General features: G+C 42.3%; 1 protein-coding gene across 7 annotated transcripts in view; it reads left to right on the top strand.

Annotated features, from left to right (window-relative positions):
• The window catches only part of FYB1 (FYN binding protein 1), a 122327-nt gene that overhangs the window by 60282 nt on the left and 39555 nt on the right, over positions 1-22490 (top strand). The gene's annotated exons all lie outside the window — the stretch shown is intronic.

Genomic DNA, 22490 nt, shown 5'->3' with positions numbered 1-22490 from the left:
TGGACTATAACATTGTATATCTCTAAGGACCAGGAGAATCAGATTTTAAAGCTCCTGGCAAAAGATGACTCATTTCAAAGTCATGTTATAAGATTACCATGAAAACCATCATAATGTAAAGTGTGCGATGGGATACAGTGTATCTGGTGCAATGGAAAGCTGTAGTTCCTTAAGCAATTAGAATAGAAAGGGGTGTACTTTTTCTCACAGCTATGCCATCACTTAGTTACTTTCTGAGAAAATCAGTCCATATAAAGTTTTCAGTATTACTTGGAGTATTATATACAGTATATGTGTATTATATTATATACAGTATTATTGGAGGAGGAGATTGGTCATCTTGAGGTGCCTGAAATCAACAATTTATGATTGCCTGAGTTGGAATTTGGGTGAAGGGTCTCAAACTCATAACTTTTTAGTTCCAAACCTCTCTAACCATGATTATATTGCCACATAAAAGCACAACAACATTAATGTACCTGGTGCTTAAAATGGAAATATTAAAGTGATGGGGCCTGTGTCTCGGGATAAATTTGGTGGAGAATGAAATCCTGGAAGTACTGGTTAGGGGCATCTCTGATATCTGAACTATCGTGGTCACACAAGTACATTTAGATTCATTCAAGATAGAGCCAGATTCACAGCTGATGTAAATTGTTGTTAGCTCTGTTGAATTCAGTGGAGCTACACTAACTTACACCATCTGAGGATCTGGTCCCAAATTGGTGATTGACAGCACCGGATCAATATAATGTCTGTTTCAAGGTTTGTTAGAGATAGTGTTGACTTCTTCCACAATTGCAGCGCAAGTGCTCCGGGCAACTTTCATAAGCCAAATATTTGTGTTGCGGACCAACTAAACTACTACTTTCTTCAAATCTTTTCTGCTTTCTGCTTCATTCCAGAGTAGGAACTCAATTCACGGTGATGATAGATCACATAGTTAAGAGAGCAGCCATATGCTTTCAGTCTGAGAGATTTTTTTTATTTTAGATTAAGGAAGAAAGTCTCCATGAGAGAGGACAGAGTGTGTCTTTGCTTAATATTACTGATGAAATCCTGGCCCCCTGAAGTAAACAGGAGGCTTGCTGTGGACTTCGTGGGTCACCGGATTTTACCCTGTGTATCCGCTCTGTCTGACTGCTGCCTTTTCAATCAAGGAGATTGCCTAGATGTTTAAAGATTCATGGACAGCCAGCTCTTCCACTTGTGTAAGCTGGCAAAACTCCACTGAAATCAGGAGTTGACTCCAATTTATACCAGCTAAGGATCTGTCCTGCAGTGCTTAGTAAGCAAAATCATTACAGATTTGAGATAAAAACACCCAATTAGACAGGGCGATTAGGAAGACAGACAGGAGATTGATATATTTTTAAAACGACTTAACTGCACAGAAAGAATATCTACTGGAAGAAAGGAAATTCCAGTATTTCCCATCAGAAGGTTGTGTAAGTTACTGTATGCCACTGTTGTAAATATTTAAGAGGAAGCAAAAATACCACAAAGATTGCTACAATGCAAAAATGTAGCAATTCTGTATTTATACACATGCACTCTACCAATTACGTCCTTTGCTATGTGCTCTGCAATATTTGGGGGGGGGGGGAATGTTTTTTTAAGATGAGAGAGAAAAATTATCCATAAAAATATACTGAAGGGGAGTCCTCAACTGGTGTGAATTGTAACTCCATCAACTGGCAATTCACACCAGCTGAGGATCTTCCCAGGAATATCTCCATACTCTTGTTCTTCCTTTACTATCAAATATAGGGACACCCTTCCCTTCCATACGAGTTGGTCGATGAGAAACAAAGCCCAAGATATGGGTTATAAAAATGAGTCCTAAATTATTACACTATTTTTGATATATGAGGTTACAATTTATGTGTAGGTTTTAGGGCTCAGTCCTGCAGTCCTGGTTACGGAAACTTACATTAAATCAATTTGAAATTTTCCTGAGTTAGGACTTCAGGATTAGACCCAATATAAATAGTGTAAATATAGCTGTCAGTGCTGTTCAGCAGAGCTGAACAAATATTATAAAATAAAAATACTACAAGGACCTATTTGAATTTTGAAATGAATTTACTTCACCTGCGTTTGTTTCAGTTGTGTTAGTGCCTCTTTGGTGTTTGTTTTCTATGAATGTTATAGCAAATTAAAGTTAAGCCCATGCTTAAGTATTTTGCTGAGTAGGGGTGGACTTGTATGATGGAGTTTAGCGTGAGTTTTGCTGAATCAGCCCATATGTATACTAACAAATGGAGCCTGTGCTGGCTTTGAGTAGATCAGCACAGATGGTGGGATTGGATTACATTTACATTAGGGACAGTATTGAAAATACTAGTCAGAAAGGGGAAATAATGAAATTATAAGAACCATATGATTTAATTCTGAAAGGTCAGTAAGGATTCACAAAAGGGAGATAAGAGGACACTCTATTAGAGAGAAAACTACAATAAAACCAAGGGCTTATCAAAAGGCATGTTTTTTCTTTCAGTTTTAAAACTGTACTTATTATTTCCTGGAATCTTTTGACCTGGGCCCATGGGAAATAACGCTCCTCCCACAGCTACCCAAGTTATGTTCAAAATCTAAATCTGCCACCAGTGTCCTAAACTACTGCATTATTGGTGCCCTTCCACAAGAAAATAATATGAACGCCATTAATATTAACACAATTTTAAGCCAGTTGATAGAGCGTGAGAAAAATTGCGCGTGCTCAGTTTTTAAACTCTAAGTACATCTTTTTCTGAAAATCTATTTTGTAACCAGTTAAAGCAATAGCCTGTGATGTGAAACCCAAAATCTCACATCAGACCCTATGCCTATGACAGCAATATTTCTTCTTCTTTCTCCAGCAATGGAAAAATACCACAGACGCAAAGCAAGGACTTTGGTTATTAGTACAATTATACCAATATGTGTACTGTACTGTAATGACCTAATTTTCAGCTGGCTTCAAACACGCCTCTAATTCTGTGTTCACAAATGTTGGGCCTGCACTCTTTGTGCATACAAACGCACACAAAATTGTGAAAATTTAGCATACAGTGGCTATTATCTCAAGCCCCAAAGGAGTGCACAACCCCAATATAGAGCCAGTAGGTAGAAGATATTCAACTTATTCATATAGACAACGCATAAATGTTTTCACTGTAATGAATAAAACTTTTTCTTACTGTTTATTATATTAAATAAGACATTTTGGCCCCAATTGAAGTTAATGTGACTGCACTTAAAGTTTGACATTTGCTGAAGCACCTTGAAGAACTGGGGGCTATATTTCTATAGACTTTATACTTTTAAAATAGTGTTTAATAAACAATCCAATTTATTGCATACATAAAAACCTACACAAGATGTACAAAATGTATATATGAAATTACTATATAACACTAGGGACAGCATGTTCATATTTTGATGCCTAAAGTTAGGAGAATTCCTGTGTATGACACAGCCGTACACCACCTGAGAAATTATTGCTACTTAGGAAGCATCATTACAGAAAATGGAAGATCCGACACCAAAGTCAGCAGCAGAACAGCAGGAGCAACGAGACATTCTGGAAGAATAAACATCCGATGAGAGGAGACATAAGCCTGAAAACTAAATTCTGACTTTGAAAAACTTACATTTGGCCTGTGTTAAATTACAGCTGTGAAAAACGAACATTCAAACAATGCATAATAAAGAAATTACAATCCTTCAAAATATTAAAAAGTATTGGAGATGACTGCAACTCAGCAAATGCTAGTCCTAGATCTTATGCAAGGCACATTTTAAGGGGTTCAATTGGCAATCAAGCATATTTACAGGCACTGAAAGGAAAAGTTGATGGCTGAAGAACATGAGGCCAAAAAAAGATCTTATCTGGGCATCGGGTTGATGAAAAGGGCTATTCCTCTGAAAACAGCTGAGCAGTGGATCATACGGAATGGGCTGCCTAGGTTGCAAATCTCCAGTATTGGAGATACCACATAAAAAGAAGAAAGTTAGGTACCTAAGTAAGTGATTTTTTTAGAGCTGCTGAGCACTTGCAGCCCCTTTTGGGTTCAGGTTAATTTTGAATTCTTTCTTGGCAACTTTTCCAATAAAAGAAAAATGTCCTTTCTACTTGAACATCCTCTGTTATGGCGTGGGTCTGATTCCTCCGCATCTATCTGGTTGTTCACCTATTTATCTCTCTATGTGCTTTTGTGGCCTGACTCACTGCATTTCCTGAGTATCCCTGATATTAACAATACAAATAATCACATCTCCTTTTCTTTTCTCTGTAGGAGAACCAGCTTGATTAGTTTATGGCTTTTGTTAATTTTGGTTGGGAGGTGGCTGTATCAGAGTGAATGAGTGGCTTTTGGAGTGTGCAGGTATCTGCGTGCATGTGTGAAGAACTTGTTGAAGAAAAACTAAATTGAATAAATTAGTTTTGCATTTAGTTCTAAAAGTAATAAAGTCCATGGTCATTCCTGTCTCTTGCAAGAGTTTGTTCCACAGCATATATCCATTTCCTGTGAAAGCTCTGTCTCCCACAGTCACAAGCCTCCCCAATGATTGATCAATCCATTGTTCCAGTGGAATAATCCTTAATCCAAATACAACAGGCAGTCATGCACAAGGGGGAGATGTGATCTTTCAGGTATTTCCAAGCAATCCCATGGAGGTCTTTAAATATCAGGACAGAGACCTTGCACTGGACTCAGAATTCACTGGGGAGCCAGTGCAAAGACTGGAACACTCAGATGATAGATTCACTGTGATCCATACTGCTGAATGGACAGATTACTTCATTTTGTAGAAACTGAAGCTTTTTCAGGATGTCTAGTTTCATTCTTAGACATGAAACTGTGACTAACCCTGGAGATTGTGAATGCATCAGCGTGGCCTGCTCGGTGTTAAATAAGTTGAAGTGCAAACCTCTGGCGAGTTGCAAATGTAAGTGAAAGTGTTTTGCTGTCATAACTATTTGGACATCCAATAGCATCAAGGAGTGAAAAAGGACCCAAAGGCTGCTGAGCAACTCAGCAATTTGAGAGCAGATATCGTTCATAGAGAAGGCAATTGCTTAACATATATCTCTTCCTACCAGCATTGTCTCAGTCTTGCCTGGGTTTAGTTTAGGCCTGCTTATCTTCCTGCTGGTCTGTTGTCAGCTAAGCAATGAGAAGCCAGGAAAGCAGGATGACAAAATGGTTTACATTTATAAAGCTGGGAGTGGACTGCGTACTGCTGGCACTTCAGCCTGTGTTGTCTCGCCAGCTCTCTCAGTGGCTTCATATAGATGTTGAATGATGTGGGGGAGAGGATCAGGTCGTGGGAGTGAGTTGGTGCGGTCTCTGGAGGTGGAGGAACAATTGCCCATGAGTACCCTCAGAGGAAGGAACTAAGCATTTCTGGGCATTTCTGTTCATCCCTGCAACAGGAGTATTGCTGATCAGTGGTATCAAATGCCACAGAGAGGTCCTGCAGGAAAGGTCTGGATGCACATCTCTTGTCTATGGTCATGAGGAGGTCTTCCGCCAGGGCAAGAAATGCTGACTTTGTGCCATTCTCTGTCCTGAAGCCTGACTCAGGGGGTCCGTTACACTGGCCACTCACAGATGGTGGCAGAGACTGTTTTTTGCAAACTGCTCAACTGTCAAATTCAGACAGTAGTTTGCAAGGTCTCTAGCGTCAAGCGACAGTTGCTTTAGTACTGGTTGTCCTACTGTATGTTTTAGGGTGGGCGATAGATTACCATTCTCTGTCTTTATTAGTAGGGGGCCCAGATGCTCTCGTGCCCTCCTGGAAGGGTCAGGTCAGAGTCGCAGGGGTAGCCCTGATTGCTGTCTATGTCTCCATGATTTCTTCTGAGAATCTCCAGATATTCAGTGTTACTATTATTATTTCTTATTTACACTGGGCCATACATGTGCCCACAGTTTGCCAGACAAATAATGCTCATTATTTTATTTGTATTGACTGTCCAGCTCAAGGGCATAAAATACAAAAACCCCAGCAAAAAATTACCACAGAAAAAGCAGTTCCAAATATAAATAAAAGCTCAGTGCATACATTCTTCTGGCATATTCTGGGGAATGTACATTTACATGGAAATAATAAACAGAAAATCAATTGGGGTAGTTTCTGTCCTCAGTTATGCAGGCCAGGCTCCCATGGGGGTTACCTTAAAAGGGCCTGATTTTCAAAATGTGCTGAGAACCCACACTCGGATAATCAGGACCCTTTAAGGTATTGCACGTCAGGCACCTAAAAATTTCAACATGAAAAATCACTAGTCACTTTTGAAATCCCTGGTCTTAATTACTAAATAAATGTAACAGCAGCCAAAATAAAATAAAATTAGAAAAGGTTCTATTCTACAATATTATTTTTGTAAGTTGAAAATTTGTGACTATTTCTAGTTTTTGACCAAACCTACATACTGTAAAGTGACACTTTTTGGAACAATGATGCACCTTGTGTGCTGCTCTTGAATGGAAAATATGCAAAGAAGCACCATTTGAATGCAAAGCTGTGTTTCGTGTGGGACTACTTGTCTGAGTGAAGCTTTGCATAGCTCACAAATGGATATAACCCTATAATTAATTTTTAATTAAAATACCTCTTGTCTTCTATAAACGGTTGTTACTATTACATGCCGTATAAAAAGATCTGAATGTTTTAAAAATTGAATGATGGGTGTTTCATCCAAAGCACTTCCAATTTGCTGATTTGGGAAACAGAGGAAACACCAAATTGTCATGTTTAGATGGATTTGTGCCCTTTCTAATAAATCTTCCCCCCCTCCACACACACACCTTTTCCTTTCCCTGCCCTTTCTGAACTGAATCAATGGTTTATTAATGATTTATTTTAAATTGTCAGCATCTTATTAGAATATACATATTCTATGTCTGAATAATTTTAATTAGGATTATTTTTGTTGGCAAAAATGATAGAAATAAACCATTATAGCATGAAAAGTAATTGGCTAATATTTGTAAATACTTCAATATCAGTTATTAAGGATTTCTTTCAAACAATCGGGAGTTTTGTCTGACAGTTTGGCATTAATTAAATCCCTGATACCTTCATAGAAGGGGCCAGATTTCTGCTCTCAGTTGCATCAGTGTAAATTTGAATCAACTTCACTGTCATCAGTGAGTGCTGCATATCTTTAACACTTCTTAATATCTAGCTGCTTATTTAGATGCCAAAGGGCTTGGTCCTGTAAACACACATTGAATAACTTTATTCACCAGAGTAGTCCCATTGAAGTCTGTAGGTTTACTTGGGTTAGTAAACTTACGCATGTGCTGAAGATGGTTGGGTTTTGTTTTTATTTTCTTAAGGATCTCAGGCTCTAATTATGGATTTAGGTGCTGAACTTAAGTTTGAGCACATTGCCCTTAAACACTCTGTGTCTCTGTTACCACAGTTCAAAAACAGGAATGGGGATTAATAAATGTTTGTACAGTGTTTTGAAAATTAAGGCATTAAGTGGGAGCCAAATATTTTAATAACTGTGCGTTAGATTGTGTCACCAATGTGAAGTTCTGCTTAAAAACTGAGGGCCTGATTCTCCAGTTTGCCATGTTTCTTTTCCGACCCTTACACAGCACAAAGTCAACTTAGAGCAGCTGGAGATTTGTATTGGAGAATTCCCTGAGATAGGGGCAATTTCTCTTGCTACAAAGCAGGCAGAGGCAGCTCCATCACCTAACTGGAGTAAGAGGCGGCGAGGTAGGGAGGAGTTGCATCAGGGGTTGTGCAGGGTGGGGAGGGATATGGGGGAGAACAGCGTGTCAAAGAAGAAGAGAGGGGTGGGATTGTGCTACACAGTTCTCAATGCAGGATCAAGGCCCTCACATGTAAAATTTCTGCACAGAATTTTTTTTTTGAAAAGTCATGAGCATGCAAAAACAGGTGGCCATAACTAAAACTTTTTGTAAACTTCACTTTAGTAGGCATTCCCAGTGTCTGCAATAATTAGCATCTTTGTGCCTCTATCACAGTAGCATAAATTATAGCAGTGTGATACTTATTAAAAAGATTCCAGTTTCAATAATGCTATGAACATAGTTGTTTATTTTGGGCAACTCTAAAATAAGATAAGTGGGAAACCTAGACTAATTGGTCTGTTGCTAAAGTAGCATGCAAGATAGGGAAGCTGAGCTGAGAACGGTTTTCTGCAAAACATAAATAAAGTAGGAAGTGGGTGCTCGGCTGTAACAAGCACTGTTGCAGCTTCTTTGTTTTACAGCCAGAGCTGCAAGCAAGCTCTTTTTAAAACCAATAAACCTCCCCAGGCTCTCAGACAGAAGTGGCTAAATGTGATTGCTTTTGCTTTTTCAAATGTTTCCTACTAAAACTGAAAAATCTCAAGAAATTTGCAAAATTTAATAAAAAATATTTTTAAAAATCTGTGAAAGTATGCACAATTTTAAGACAGCAAATATTTTGTAATGATGATTGAAATTCACAAAATTAGAATCAGTGAGATTGAATGTACTGTCTCTGCCAAAAAACCAAAAAACAGTGAAATGTGTTTCTCCATTGCTGAAAAAAGGAGGTGCATGAACACGGGAAATTCATACAACTACACTCATTTTCCAACCTGTATTTCTTTGCTACCTCATCAACAAGTTGGTGACATCCAGCTTCTGTGCATCTGTCTATCTTTTTCTCTTGTTCTCATAACCGTAGTCTCTAGCTCTCTCCATGTATTTCTGGATAATACACTTCTTGTGTGCGGATTTGAGGAAATGAAAGAGTTTGACTGTACAGCATTTGTGTCTCTGGAAGGATCAAAAGTGAGGCTGAAGAAACAGTGGATGGAGACATTTCACTGTGCACTAGGCATAGACGACTCATGCCTCCCCATACTGGGGGGGCACAATCTAAAGGGGAGGACACGTGACTGCCCCACGTGTCTCCTCTGCCCAGGGACTCCCACCCTGCCCTGTGCCCAGCCTAGGGATACCACGCTCTTCCCACTCCACGGTACCTGTGGAGAGCAGGGACTCTGTCTTTCTCTCCCTGAGCCTCCCTCCTGCACTTCAGCTGCTCTCCCTGACAACTGGACGGAGAGTGGGATGGAGCTACTTCTGCCTGAGAGAGCTGGCTGGGCGGCAGCGGCAATCCACTCCCTGCCCGGGTTTGGCTGCCAAGAACAGAGGCCCAGCGAGCCGGAGCCCGCCCTTCTGCCCCGCATGCTTGGCCTGTGTCCCCAGCAGCCAAGCCCAGGCAGGGTGTAGGTCGCTGCTGCCTCCGAGCCAGTCTCTCTCAGGCAGAAGCAGTAGAACATGCTGATGGGGAGGGGCAGGGAGAGGAGGACAGAGCCCTTCTTCCTCCCCTCCCCCGTCAGGCAAATCTAGGGAGGGGACATTTGACCCTGCAACCCCCCCTACGTGTTGCCTCTGCAGTAAATCTGTTTGAAAATGTTTCCTCTTCTTAAAAAAAAAATGTAATTTCAAAATACAAAACCTTTTGACCAGCAGTATAAATGGTTGGGGGGGGGGGGGGGGAAGGAAAATGTTTTTTGAGAACATGTCATAAAAATTGTCCCCACCTTCTCAAATTTTGAAATCAACCAGTTCTGCTGTGAGTTGGTTGGTCCCTGATGGGAGGTGCTGATCATCTTCATCTGTTCTTTACAGCAGTGAAAGTAGAAAGCATTCAGTACTGATCAGGAGTGTTCCACATCTCACAGGATCAGGCCTAGTGAGGAAGGTCAAGTGAATGTTTGATCGGGGTGTCCATGGGGGTCTCCATTGTGGTGTGTGCAAAATGAAGGAACACTTTTTCTAGAACTGTAGAGAGGACAGAAAGATGTTGGAAATTAGGATGAGATTAGTGCAACTAATGAGGAGGCTTCTGAAATCAGTAAAGTAGGGATAAAATGCTGGACTTGATTGTTAGAGAGACAAGGTGGTGAGGCAATATCTTTCATTGGACCAACTTCTATTGCTGAGAAAGACAAGCTGTCAAGCTACACAAAGCTCTTCTTCAGATCTGGGAAAGGTACTAAGAGCTTCACAGCTAACTACAAGATAGAACTGATAGTTTAGCATAAGTAGTTAGGTTTCAGAGTAGCAGCCGTGTTAGTCTGTATCGTCAAAAAGAACAGGAGTACTTGTGGCACCTTAGAGGCTAACAAATTTATTTGAGCATAAGTGTTCCTGGGCTACAGCCCACTTCATCAGATGCATAGAATGGAACATATAGTAAGAAATATATATACATACAGAGAACATGAAAAGGTGGAAGTAGCCATACCAACTGTAAGAGGTTAATTAATTAAGATGAGGTATTATCAGCAGGAGAAAAAAAACGTTTGTAGTGATAATCAAGATGGCCCATTTTAGACAGTTGACAAGAAGGTGTAAGGATACTTAACATGGGGAAATAGATTCAATAAGTGTAATGAGTAGTTAGTACATAATAGGGAGGACCATTCAAGGTGAAGTGGCCCATTAACACCCCTGTAGGCATAAGACAAAAAAGGGAGTTAGTGGGTTACAGATTGTTGTAATAATCCATATATCCAGTGTCTTTATTAAGACCATGATTTTTCATGTCTAGCAAAGTTATGAATTTAAGCTCCCAGGCTCATCTTTTCAAAGTGTTGTACAGGTTTCCTTTGAGGATGAGGACTGATAGGTGAGATATAGAGTGATCGCTCTGTGAAAAGTGTTCTCCCACAGGTGACATGGTGTCTGTCTTTTATAATTTTCCTGTGTGAGTTCATTTGAGAGTATAATGATTGGTTTCACCCACACAGTTGTTATTAGGGCATTTAGTGCACTGGATAAGGTACACGACATGGCGTGATAGGCACGTGTAGAACCCCTGGATCTTGAAAGGTGTGTTGGGTGGGAGTTGTTGATCATTGTAGCAGTGGAAATATGTCTTCAGATTTTGCCTTTGTTCTGGCAGGGTCTGGTGCCGCTTTGGTGTTTCCTGGTCGGGAGGGAGCTTGCTTCTGTTGATGAGCTTGAAAGCTTGTCTCTCTCACCAACAGAAGTTGGTCCAATAATAGATATTACCTCACCCACCTTGTCACTCTAATATCCTGGGACCGAGACAGCTACAACAACACTGCATAGAACTTGATTGTGTCATTTAGGCTGTGACACTTCTCCTACATCACTGTGTGGGGTGCAGGAAACTATCACTCGGTATGGCAGGCCAGCTGCAGTGGCTGGTGTATAATGGGCTGACCCATGGTCCTGTTTCCTCTCTGCCCTTAGAGGTGCCCTGGATCATCTGTGGAGGAACAGGGATAGAACATCCCCTACAGTCCCCAGAGTGCACAGTAGTAAGGTGTCATACATATGTGGGTAAAAGACTAGTTTTTATTTACTAGTCCCCATCACCTGATATGGATCAGGGGTTACAGAAGGTTAATGACCACTGACTGCAGTGGCTATTGTTACACAGGGGGCTGCAGTTCTGCTTGGCCTCTCTGTGCAAGCACTCCCTATGTAAACATGGAATAAGGGCTAGGCACAATCTACCCCATGGAAGATACAGTACTCCTGGGGGCATCCTGTACCAAAAAATTATAATTCTACACACAATATTTTAAAATTCTGCAAAATTTTGCAAATTTTATTTGTCAAAATAACACTACATAATCACACCACTTTCAATTATTTTGGTAATGTATTTTAAAATACCTGTCAGCAAGTATGTCTGTAACAATACAGACACACACAAAAATTCCCTGAGGAGTAGAGAGTTAAAGAAACCCCTATGACAACCCAGTTCCTGTTTTTCTGCCCCTTTTCCCACCCCAGAGTCCAGCTGGAGAGCCAGACACCCACAACCCCTACCCCCCCCCCCCCCAGAGCCCAGCCACAGGGCCCCCCCCAGCCATTACACCTGAACTCCTCCTCCACAGAGCCCAGCCACACCCCCACCAGGCCAGATACCCGCTCCTCTCCCCCCACAGAGCCCAGCCGTGGCCCTCAGCCCAGACACCCTCCCCTCTCCCCCCTCCAGAGCCCAAGGAACCAGAGGGAGAAACAGCCTGATGCTCAGTCCCAGGCTTGCATGGAGTTTCCTGTGCACTGCTGCCTCCTTCCCCCAGGGCATGCTGGGAACTGCAGCTGTCAGGAACCCTCTAGCGTCCTCTCCCTCCCCCCAGCAGAGACTTCTAGGTGCGAGCTGGGCTCTGCCAGATCCAGTGGCCCCTATTGGCAGCTAGCAGCACTGCAGCCCATTTCTGTGGGGAAAAGGAAATTCTGCGCACACAACATTAATTTCTACAAAATTCTGCGCCGCACAGTGGGGCAGAATTCCCCCAGGAGGTGTCCTGTAACTAAAAGTGTTCAAACTGATGAGTTTTATGCAATTGTTGTGAAAAATAGCCAGTTTTTATGGAAAACAGTCTAGCAGGCTATGACTTTTTGAAACCACCTTCAGCCATGATTTATACCTCAAAAGCAGAGGTTCATAATGTAAACAAAAATTTTCTTTACTCTTATTTTACTGATCACTTTTTATTTCCCTCCTGATTCAGGAAAACAAAAGTCCTGAAGTCAACGGAACTTAAGCATAGGCTTAAATTTAAGCACATGCTTAAGTGCTCTCATGTATCAGATCCAGATTTCATTTTTATTTCAGTCTGATTCTGAAAGCATACTCACAATGCTTAATAAGAAGTCCCATTAAAGCAAATTCAACTATTTGCATAGGAAAGAACCATCAGTGTAAATGTGACAGAATTATAGGAACTCCTCACTTAAAGTTGACCCGGTTAACGTTGTTTCGATGTTAAGTCATTGATCAATTAGGGAACATGCTAATGAGTTATGAAATGCTCCCATCTAACATCTTTGGCAGCCACCTGTTTTGTCCACTGCTTGCAGGAAGAGCAGCCCATTGCAGCTAGCTGGTGGGTGGTTGGAACAATGGGTGGACCAGCAGCCCCCCATCAGCTCCCCTCTTTCCTAAGTTCCCTGTGCAACAGCTGTCCCTCCCCCCACTGCCATGTGCTGCTCCTGCCCTCTGCCTTGGAGCTGCTCCCAGAGACTCCTGCTTGATGTACGGGGGGGGGAGGGGGAAAGAGGGGGGCTAATGTAAGGATGTCTCCCCCCTCCCCCCTGCCCCTGCACCCCGCTTACCCCATCTTCCATAGAGAAGGGGGGACATCCGACAGACAGAGGGAGCATCTAGGCAGTAGCTCAGTCTCAGCAAGCTGATTTAATTAACAAGGCAATGTACTTAAGCCTGGGGTCAGCTACTTAAAGGGGAAATGCGCATTTTTTCTCTCACACACAGGGAGTGTGTCTCTGTCTGCCCTCCCTCCTTTCCTGCTGCCTTGTAGAGTGTTGTGAGAGTTAACCCTGGAGGGCTCAGTCAATTGCTAGTTCATTTAGCAATAAGGCATTCCCTGGGAAATATCCCACCCTCTGACTCGTCCACCTCAACCAAGCTTCACAATCATCATCACTGTGTACCAGTATTAAATTGTTTGTTTAAAACTTATACCGTGTGTGTGTGTGTGTGTGTGTATATATATATATATATATATATATATATATATAATATAGTCTTTTGTCCGGTGAAAAAAATTTCCCTGGAACCTAACCCCCCCATTTACATTAATTCTTATGGGGAAATTGGATTCGCTAACATCGTTTCGCTTAAAGTCGCATTTTTCAGGAACATAACTACAACGTTAAGTGAGGAGTTCCTGTAGGCCCTAGTAATTCAATTCATTATAAGAATTAGATAAGTTCGGGGAGGACTTGGCTATTATTGGCCATGCTCCAGGTGTCCCTAAACGTCCAAGTACCAGAAGCTGGGAATAGATAATAGGGGATGGATTCCTTGAAATTGATCTGTTCTGTTATTCCCTCTGAAGCATCTGGAACTGGCTACTTTCAAAAGCCAGGATACTGGGCTAGATGGACCACTGGTCTGACCTGGTATGGACATTCTTATGTATATAGGTTCTCATATTGCACTCATCATCATAGTATCTGAGTGCCTTCCAGTAGTGCATTAAGCAGTGTGACTGCACAGCTATCACATGTTGTTCTTTCATCCTCTCCCCAGAGGAGATCCATGTGCAGTGGAGGGTCTTGTTGTGGTAGATATTTTGTTTTGTGTTAATATGCATATTTCTATGTACTTATGTTAGAGAAGGCAAGGTCAAAGAAGTTCACCTTGCACTCAGAGCAGAGGGTGATGAGTTCCTAGAGGAATTCATTTTACAGTATCAGACCAGCCCCCGAGATTGTTCTCAGTCTCACACAGACATGCTCTACCCTTGCAATAGAAAGTTCCATTGTACCAAGGGAAGGGGTTAGTTGTCAACCAGGGTCTTCATCCCAGGGTTTTAGGTTGTCTTTTAAATATGCTGGGCCCAGGCCTTGGGGCACCTTGAAGATAAGGGCCACACCTAGAATTTGATTAAAAATTCTATAAGAAGCTAGTGTAGAGAGCAGAAGACAGATGTGATGTGCTCACAGTAGCCTGTGTTATTGAGGAGATGTGCTGCAGTGTTCTGTATCTCCTAAGTGCTGAAGGCTTCATTCCAGGTATATCACATTGCTGTAATCTAGCCAAGAGGTGACAAAGGCATGAATAACTGAGGGCAGGTCACCTTCTACCAGGTTGGGACAGAGCCTCCTAGCCAACTGGAGATGATAGAAAGCATTACTCATGGATGCTGCTATGTGAGAGCTCAGCGTCAATGAGAAATCAATGAGCACTCCTAAACTATGGATTGAAATGACCAATTGTGGGTGTGTATCTTCAATCAAAGGTGATGGCATCATGATGGCAAACTTTTCAAAGTATTGTCCTCTGCCCTCCAGCATCACCTCAGTCTTGCTTGGGTTCAGTTTCAGCCAGCTGTTCTTCATCCATGAGCTGATCTTATCCAAGCACAGGGCCATCTTGCTAGTAGTGGTATGGTCATCTGTGGTGAAGGATAAGTGGAGCTATTTCGCTTCTGCATAGTTCTGGCACCTGAGTCCATTTTGTATGACCAGTACACCTAATGGCTGAATGTTGAAAAGAGCTGGAGAGAGAATTGTTCCTTGTGGGACTCCACAAGTGAGGGGTCTAGTGGTGGAGGTATAATTTCACAAGTCTTGAGTTGGGACTCCTTTAGATGTGTCCAGAACTTCCTAATGAGTGAGTGTACTGACCTGTGGGAATGCAGCTGGGCTGTTGGTTGGTGGGTGCAGGTGGAGTGGATCCATGCTGTTTGAGGAGGCTTCCCAATGTGTGTGGTTTTTTTTGTGAAGTAGGATGATAATTTTTTGCAGCGCTTGGTATTTAGCTCTGATCTAGGTTGTAGGTACTCAGGATTGCTGAAGCAATTTACACCCTGGCCAGCTCCTTGGGGTGGTATTTGGCAGCTTCAATGGAGGCTAAAAGGAAGGTTCTCTTGACCTCTCACACAGCCTCAGCACAGGCTTTGAGGAATTTGTTAGTCATCCTGTCTGATTCAGCTTTCATTTTCTGCCATCAGTGCTCGGCCTTCCACCCTTTTGTCTGGATCTGGTGCAGGATGTCTGAAAGCCAAAGAGATCTGCAAAGGAGAGGAAGGAGTCATTTGGTATGCCAGTGGTTGAGGCTAGTGCACAATGATAATGATTCACCAGGTCTTTGAATGGTGTTGATTTACATGTGCAACCACAATGATATTTCATTATTGCTTCTCTTTCTGTTTTACCTGAGCATTCCCAGCTGACTCCCAATTCCATCACTAATATAGCTCCTTTCCATGCTGTGTATTAAACTTTCCATGCGGTGTATTAAGACTTGCAGAAACAGACAAATATGGAACTTAGGTTAATTCAAAACAGCCAATTAAAACAGAAAAGAAGCAGTATTGAAACATCATTATGGCTTAATCTGCAATCACTGTGGACCTGATTCTGCCAGCACTATTTCCACTGAGTGGTATTTTCCTACACAAATAGTCCCATTAATTTCAGTACTAGAATGGAAGTATTTTGCACCCACATTGGTTTCAGTTTGCACAAGTGTGGATGAGTACACAAGGTGCAAGACAGGAGATAATGAGGCCTACAGAAAACAAAGAAAAAGGAAACATTTTGAGTATAAATGTGATTACTTAGTGTACGTTAAGTGCCAACAGTGTCCTAGTACAAATCACGAAGAGCCAGATTTTACAGCTCTTACTCTATGCTGAGCACGTAGGTCCAATAGAAGTCAATAAACAACTGGTGGGAGTGGAATGTGATTGTGTAATTAAAGACTGCACAAGAGGGCAGAATTAAAGTTGCACAGGGTAAAATAATGAAAAAGCTGATATGGGATTCAATTAATAAAGAACTAAAGGATAAGGCTATAATTAATGCCAGTTAATGTGATTCTATTGAAAATAGGTCTTGTCAAACAAAACTGATTCATTCACTGATGAGATTACAAGTTTGGTTGACAAAGGTAATTGCATAGTTGTAATATACTTAGACTATTGTAAGGAGTTTGGTTTAATACTGCATGACATTCTGATTAAAAAACTAGCACTACACAATATCAATAAAGCACAGGGAGAAAATGTTGGGTACTGTAAAGCTCTCTAATGTAGCAGAGAAAAGCATAACAAGAACCAGTGACTGGAAGCTGGAGCCAGACAAATTCAGATTAGAAATTAATCAAAGTTTTTTAACTGTGAGGGTAATTAACCATTGGAACAAACTACCAAGGGAAGTGGTGAATTCTCCATCTCTTGATGTCTTCAGATCAAGACTGCTAGCATGTGTGAACTGGGATTATTCAGAGGTTTATAACTTGGCCAGATTTAGGTGGATTTTCACAGGGACAGCAAAGAATAGATCCCTAACACCAGAGCAACACACACACGCACACACCACTTCCAAATTAGAAGTCCCTGCTCCAATGAATGACAGTGGCAGAGCTTCTCAATGAAACAATTGTAAGATTTTCTTATCATGAACAAAACAATGTATTTTCCCTAATTTCATTCACAGATACAGATGAACCATTACTGCTAAAACCCTTTAAAAAATTCAGTGTGAGGCAGATGCCTAGCATGGGAAATTTCAACCCATGTTTAAAGTTTGGCAAAGTTATACGCAACTGAAAACAGGGTCTTAAAATGGAAAAAAAATAGCAGTGTTAATTTTGGGCTTCACTATCAGCATCACCTATTATATTAGAATTATTTAATGTTGGCTGGTGTGCTGATACTACAGCCTAGCATGCTGACCAGTATTGCCTAATTGTTTCCTTGTAATATCCCCACTGTTGTATGTGACGTTCCCCTCTGGTGGTATCTGGACTGGTGATCTGCTAGGTCACCCCAATCTTGACTCTGAGAACCAGCCTTGCCTTGCTCTGCTGTGAGAACCCCCACTCCTGGGCTCTTCACACACAGCCTCTAGCAAGTAAGCTACTCCTTGGATTGTGCATCCGAATGACAGTAGCCAATATCTTCAGTCCCACACACAACTCTAAGAACCTCCATCTTCCAGTGTCCAGTTATGCTCGCTGGACACTGCAAGCTTATGAGTTCATCAGTTTAACAAAGAAATTGATACGTATCAGGCTTGTTATCCCAAGGGGAGCCTCTGACACACTTCAAACCAAATGCACTGCTTCAGGTAGAATAAACAAACAGATTTGTTAACTATAAAGATAGATTTTAAGTTATTATAAGTCAAAACATAACAAGTCAGATTTGGTCAAATGAAATAAAAGCAAAACATATTCTAAGCTGATCTTAACACTTTCAATGCCCTTACAAACTTAGATGCTTCTCACCACAGGCTGGCTGGTTGCTCTTCAGCCAGGCTCTCCCCTTTGATCAGTGCTTCAGTTGCTTGGTGTGGTGTCTGTAGATGTAGGTGGAATTGAGAGAGAGCATGGCAAATGTCTCTCCCTTCTATCATGTTCTTTCTTCCCCCATGCTTTGCCCTCCCTCCCCTTCAGATTCAGGTGAGCATTACCTCATCACAGTTCCAAACTGACCAAAGGAAGGGTGGTGACACCCTTGAGAGTCTACAGATTCTTTTGTTGCTGCCTAGGCCAGTGTCCTTTGTTCCTGTGAGGTTGGGCTGGGTTTGTCCCATACATGCCCTGATGAGGTGTGAACTGCCTCTCTGTTCTTGGAGAGTTTTTGCCTGGGCTTGCTTTAAGCCATGAAAATACATTTTCAGCCTCATAACTATATATATGAAATTATAACCTATAACATTACTGTAACAATTACTATAACATCACTATAACAACCATGCTCAGTGCATCATGAGTCTTCCGAAGACACCCAACATGACAAAGTTTGCATTGGATACCACACAAGCATTTTATAGAGATGAACATGGGGGTATAGGGTGTTCCCCCAAGGTACAGAGAGTCACTCCTCCCCTCTTAGTTTATTGCAAGAGGCTTAGTCACTGACTAGCTCAAAGGCAGTTTGTGTCATAGTTCTCTTGGCATCCAGCCATTAAGGCCATGAGGCAGCGTGCCTCAGTTTCCTCATTCACACGCAGCAAATCAGGTTTTTTATGGTTTCTCCGCTGTGATAAGCCTTAAAGCTGTTTACAGGTATAATTCAAAAGTAGCATTATCATAAGGTTTAACATCTGTGTCATAATTCTTATCCCCAAAATTTAACATTAATTCACATTTTTTATCACAGATGGGTGTTTACAAGTATCTTTATGATACCATGCCCTCTGTTTAGATAGTGTAGTTTGAGGTTAGTTTGTTCATTACCCATGGTGTCCTTTGACTCTCTCCCATTTAATCAGTCACCGTCTTTTCTTTCCCTCCAGTCTTTCTCTTTGTGTGGGCTCTTAATTTAATCATGTTTTTGGAATTTTGGTGCCTCAAGGTCTGGCACAATAGGTGTTCAGGGGTATCCTGCACATTGGCTGGCCCTTTGGGGAGCGGTCTCCCAACCCCAGGACTGTACATATACAGAAAATCCAACTCCCCTTTTGGGGTTACCCTGTGTTTTCCCCCTCCTATGTGTGTTTACCTTTTGATCAGATTCTCCTTTTCCCAGCAGCTTTCCCATAACTGCTCTTTATGTCTCGCCAGTCTGGGGGAAAACACCCCCTTCTCTGTCAGTTGGGTCATTTGTATTCTGACAAACTACCACCTGGAAACTTCTTGGTCCCAACTCCTCTGTTATTGCAGGCATTGGAGCTGAATCTTGATTTAAAGAGACACAGTTACTTTCCAAAAACTTATCAGAAATAGCATCCTGAAAAATTGGGACCTGGATTGGGGTACCCTCCACCACCCCTTGCTCTGTCCCTGAGAAGTCAGCTGTGTGACTGCTCCCCTCCAGGAGGTCAGTTACACTGTTCCTTCTCAAAACTTGGGTCACAGGCTGAGTGCCTGGGTGCACAGATGCTGACCGAGCCATCCTCCTAGTGTCCTGGGCATCCTGCTCCAACTGACTGGAGAGGAGACATTCCTGTACCCCCACTATTCCTTCCCCAGTTTCCTCCTCTGGGCCCCCTCCTAAGACACATTTCTCTGTGCTCCCTGGGAACTCTGCCAGCTAACAACTGGGACAGTTTCTTTAATCACTGACAACACCTCTCCTGCCCCTGCTCCTGAGGGCATGTTGCCTTCTGCTGGAAAGGAGCTAGTCTCAGTCCCCTCCCCCCGTACATGGAAGCACATTGCTTCCCTGTGTTACAGAGTCACAGGAATCCTCACCCACCTTTCAGTGGTTTCTGAGATCCCCTGCCCCTTTTTGGGGGCTCTCCTCTGGGACACATTACTCTATGCTCCCTAGAGCCAGTTTTGACTCTGGTTCAGCTGCAACCTGCTGGCAGCTAACAACCTGAACAATTCTCTCCCTGGCAGGCATTACACCCCCATCCTTTCCTGATGTGGTGTTGCCTCCAGCTGCAGTGCAGGAATTGGTCTCAACCACCCTCCCACCTGGAAGCATGTTGTTTCTCCCTGCTGCAGAAGAATCAAGACGACTCTCTCCCATTCTCTCAGCAGTTCCTGAGACCTCACCCTTTCCCTCGGGGGTCCCAGCATAAAACTCCCTCCTGCTGCAGGCAAATACTTTAACCTGAGCTACACGGAAAAAAAACATTACCAAGGAGCAGGTTGAATAGGAGGTGTTCCATTACACCCACAGTCAAAACACTTTCCAAACCTTCCCAGACCACATGGATTTTAGCTAATGGTACAAGGAATCTGCTTTCACCCACCCCCATGATCTCTGCCATTTGGCCAGGCAACATACTGTCCTTTGGGACCACACTCTGTTTAACCAGAGAGATCTGAGCCCCTGTATCCCTCTGCCCCAAGTACTCCCTGCCATTAATTTGGACAGCCTTAAGATGCTCCATATTTGGTTCTGCAGAGGCTAACTTCACAGAACCAATATGATAGGTTTCAATTGCTTGGGGGGTTTCTGTGTTGAGGACAGCAGAACTAACATGAGCTATTGGTTGCCTGCTTCCTCCTAGCGCAGGGCATTTATTCCTCGGGTGATCAGTGGAATTACATTGATAGCACCTTTTGAGCTCTTCTGCTTTTACAGGAGATTTGGGATGAGGGTTAGAGGAATGTTTTTGGGTAAGAGAATGTTTAAGCTCCCAAACCCCTCCTTTCTTCCCAGGGCAAAATGAGATCCTCCCTTCCCACCAGTTTTAAACCGCTCTTTCTGTGGCCTCCCCTCAATAGATGCCTGATTCTGTTTGAAGGCATCAGCTAAAAAAGCCATCTCATCCACAACCTTTACATCTTTGTCCCATAGACATCGCTTTACATCAGCCTTACGTAAGCTTAGGAAATGCTCTTGAGCAATAAGATCCAACATTCCCTCAAAACTTGCCAACTCTTCATCCCCTCACCCATTTTCCCAACAAATCTTTCATTTTGTTTACATATTCCCCATTACTCATCCCAATATCCCTCTTAAGATTCCTAAGTTTAACTCAATATGTTTCAGAGGTAATCTGAAAACTTCGCAAAACAGTATCTTTAAATTTACAATTGTCTAAAGCAGGGGTCGGCAGCCTTTCAGAAGTGGTGTGCCGAGTCTTCATTTATTAACTCTAATTTAAGGTTTTGCGTACCGGTAATATATTTTAACATTTTTAGAACATCTCTTTCTATAAGTCTATAATATATAACTAAACTATTATTGTATGTAATGTAAATAAGGTTTTTGAAATGTTTAAGAAGCTTAATTTAAAATTAAATTAAAATGCAGAGTCCCCCCGGACTGGTGACCGGGACCTGGGCAGTGTGAGTGCCACAGAAAATCAGCTCGTGTGCCGCCTTTGGCACGCGTGCCATAGGTTGCCTACCCCTGGTCTAAAGCATCTTCAATAGGCATTCCATTGAATACATTTCAAGATTTACCAGTAAATTTCACAATCAGGGTAGGAACTCTCTTATCATCAGGGATTTCATATTTTACACACAGCCTTTCAAAGGTAGTCAGATATTCAGCAATATCATCCTCTTCACTGTATGCAGGACATAAGTGTTCCCATTTGTGGATTTTTGGAGTGATGGGAGTCATTGGGGGTTCTGGTTCTGCTTCTCTAGCAGGTCCAGCTGGTGTTTTTGCTCTCTCTCTTTCTTCCCGCTCTCTTACTCTCTCTTTCTTCTCTCTCTTTTTCTTTTTCTTCCATAGCCCTTCTGTGTGCGGCCTCCTCTTCTTTGAGCCTCATTTCTGCCTGCCACATTTGAAACTCTCGGTCCTTTTCCTTCTCTGCAGCTTCCAGTCTGGACAGCTCTAGTTTTGTAGCTGCCTCACTGGTAGTCATTTTTCTGTTTTCTTGTGCTTATTTCCCTCACCTGAAATAAACAAACAGAAAATAACAAAACTGTGACCTCCTCCTGACTGTTCTTAGCCACTGCACTTAAGACTCACTTAAAATAACAAATATCAGTGCTTAAAGTGTGAACTTCACTTGGAGTAACAAGCCGTACATACACTCTGCTTGCTGTGCCACTGTGACGTTCCCCTCTGGTGGTATCTGGACCAGTGATCTGGTAGGTCAACTCTGAGAACCCCCACTCCTGGGCTCTTCACACACAGCCTCTAGCAAGTAAGCTACTCCTTGGATTGTGCATCCGAATGACAGTAGCCAATATCTTCAGTCCCACACACAACACTAGGAACTTCCATCTTGTAGTGTCCAGTTATGCTCGCTGGACGCTGCAAGCTTATATGAGTTCATCAGTTTAACAAAGAAATTGATATGTACCAGGCTTGTTATCCCAAGGGAAGCGTCTGACACACTTCAAACCAAATGCACTGCTTCAGGTAGAATAAACAAACACATTCTAAGCTGATCTTAATACTTTCAATGCCCTTACAAACTTAGATGCTTCTCACCACAGGCTGGCTGGTTGCTCTTCAGCCAGGCTCTCCCCTTTGATCAGTGCTTCAGTTGCTTGGTGGTGGTGGTGTCTATAGCTGTAGGTGGAAGAGAGAGAGAGCATGGCAAATATCTCTCCCTTCTATCATGTCCTTTCTTCCCTCTTGGCATTGCCTCCCCACT

The sequence above is a fragment of the Chrysemys picta genome, chromosome 6 (genome assembly GCF_011386835.1).
Source record: "Chrysemys picta bellii isolate R12L10 chromosome 6, ASM1138683v2, whole genome shotgun sequence".
In the NCBI taxonomy this organism is placed as follows: Eukaryota; Metazoa; Chordata; order Testudines; family Emydidae; genus Chrysemys; species Chrysemys picta.
Note: the sequence above shows the minus strand (reverse complement) of the source record. Positions and strands in the feature narration are given on the sequence as shown.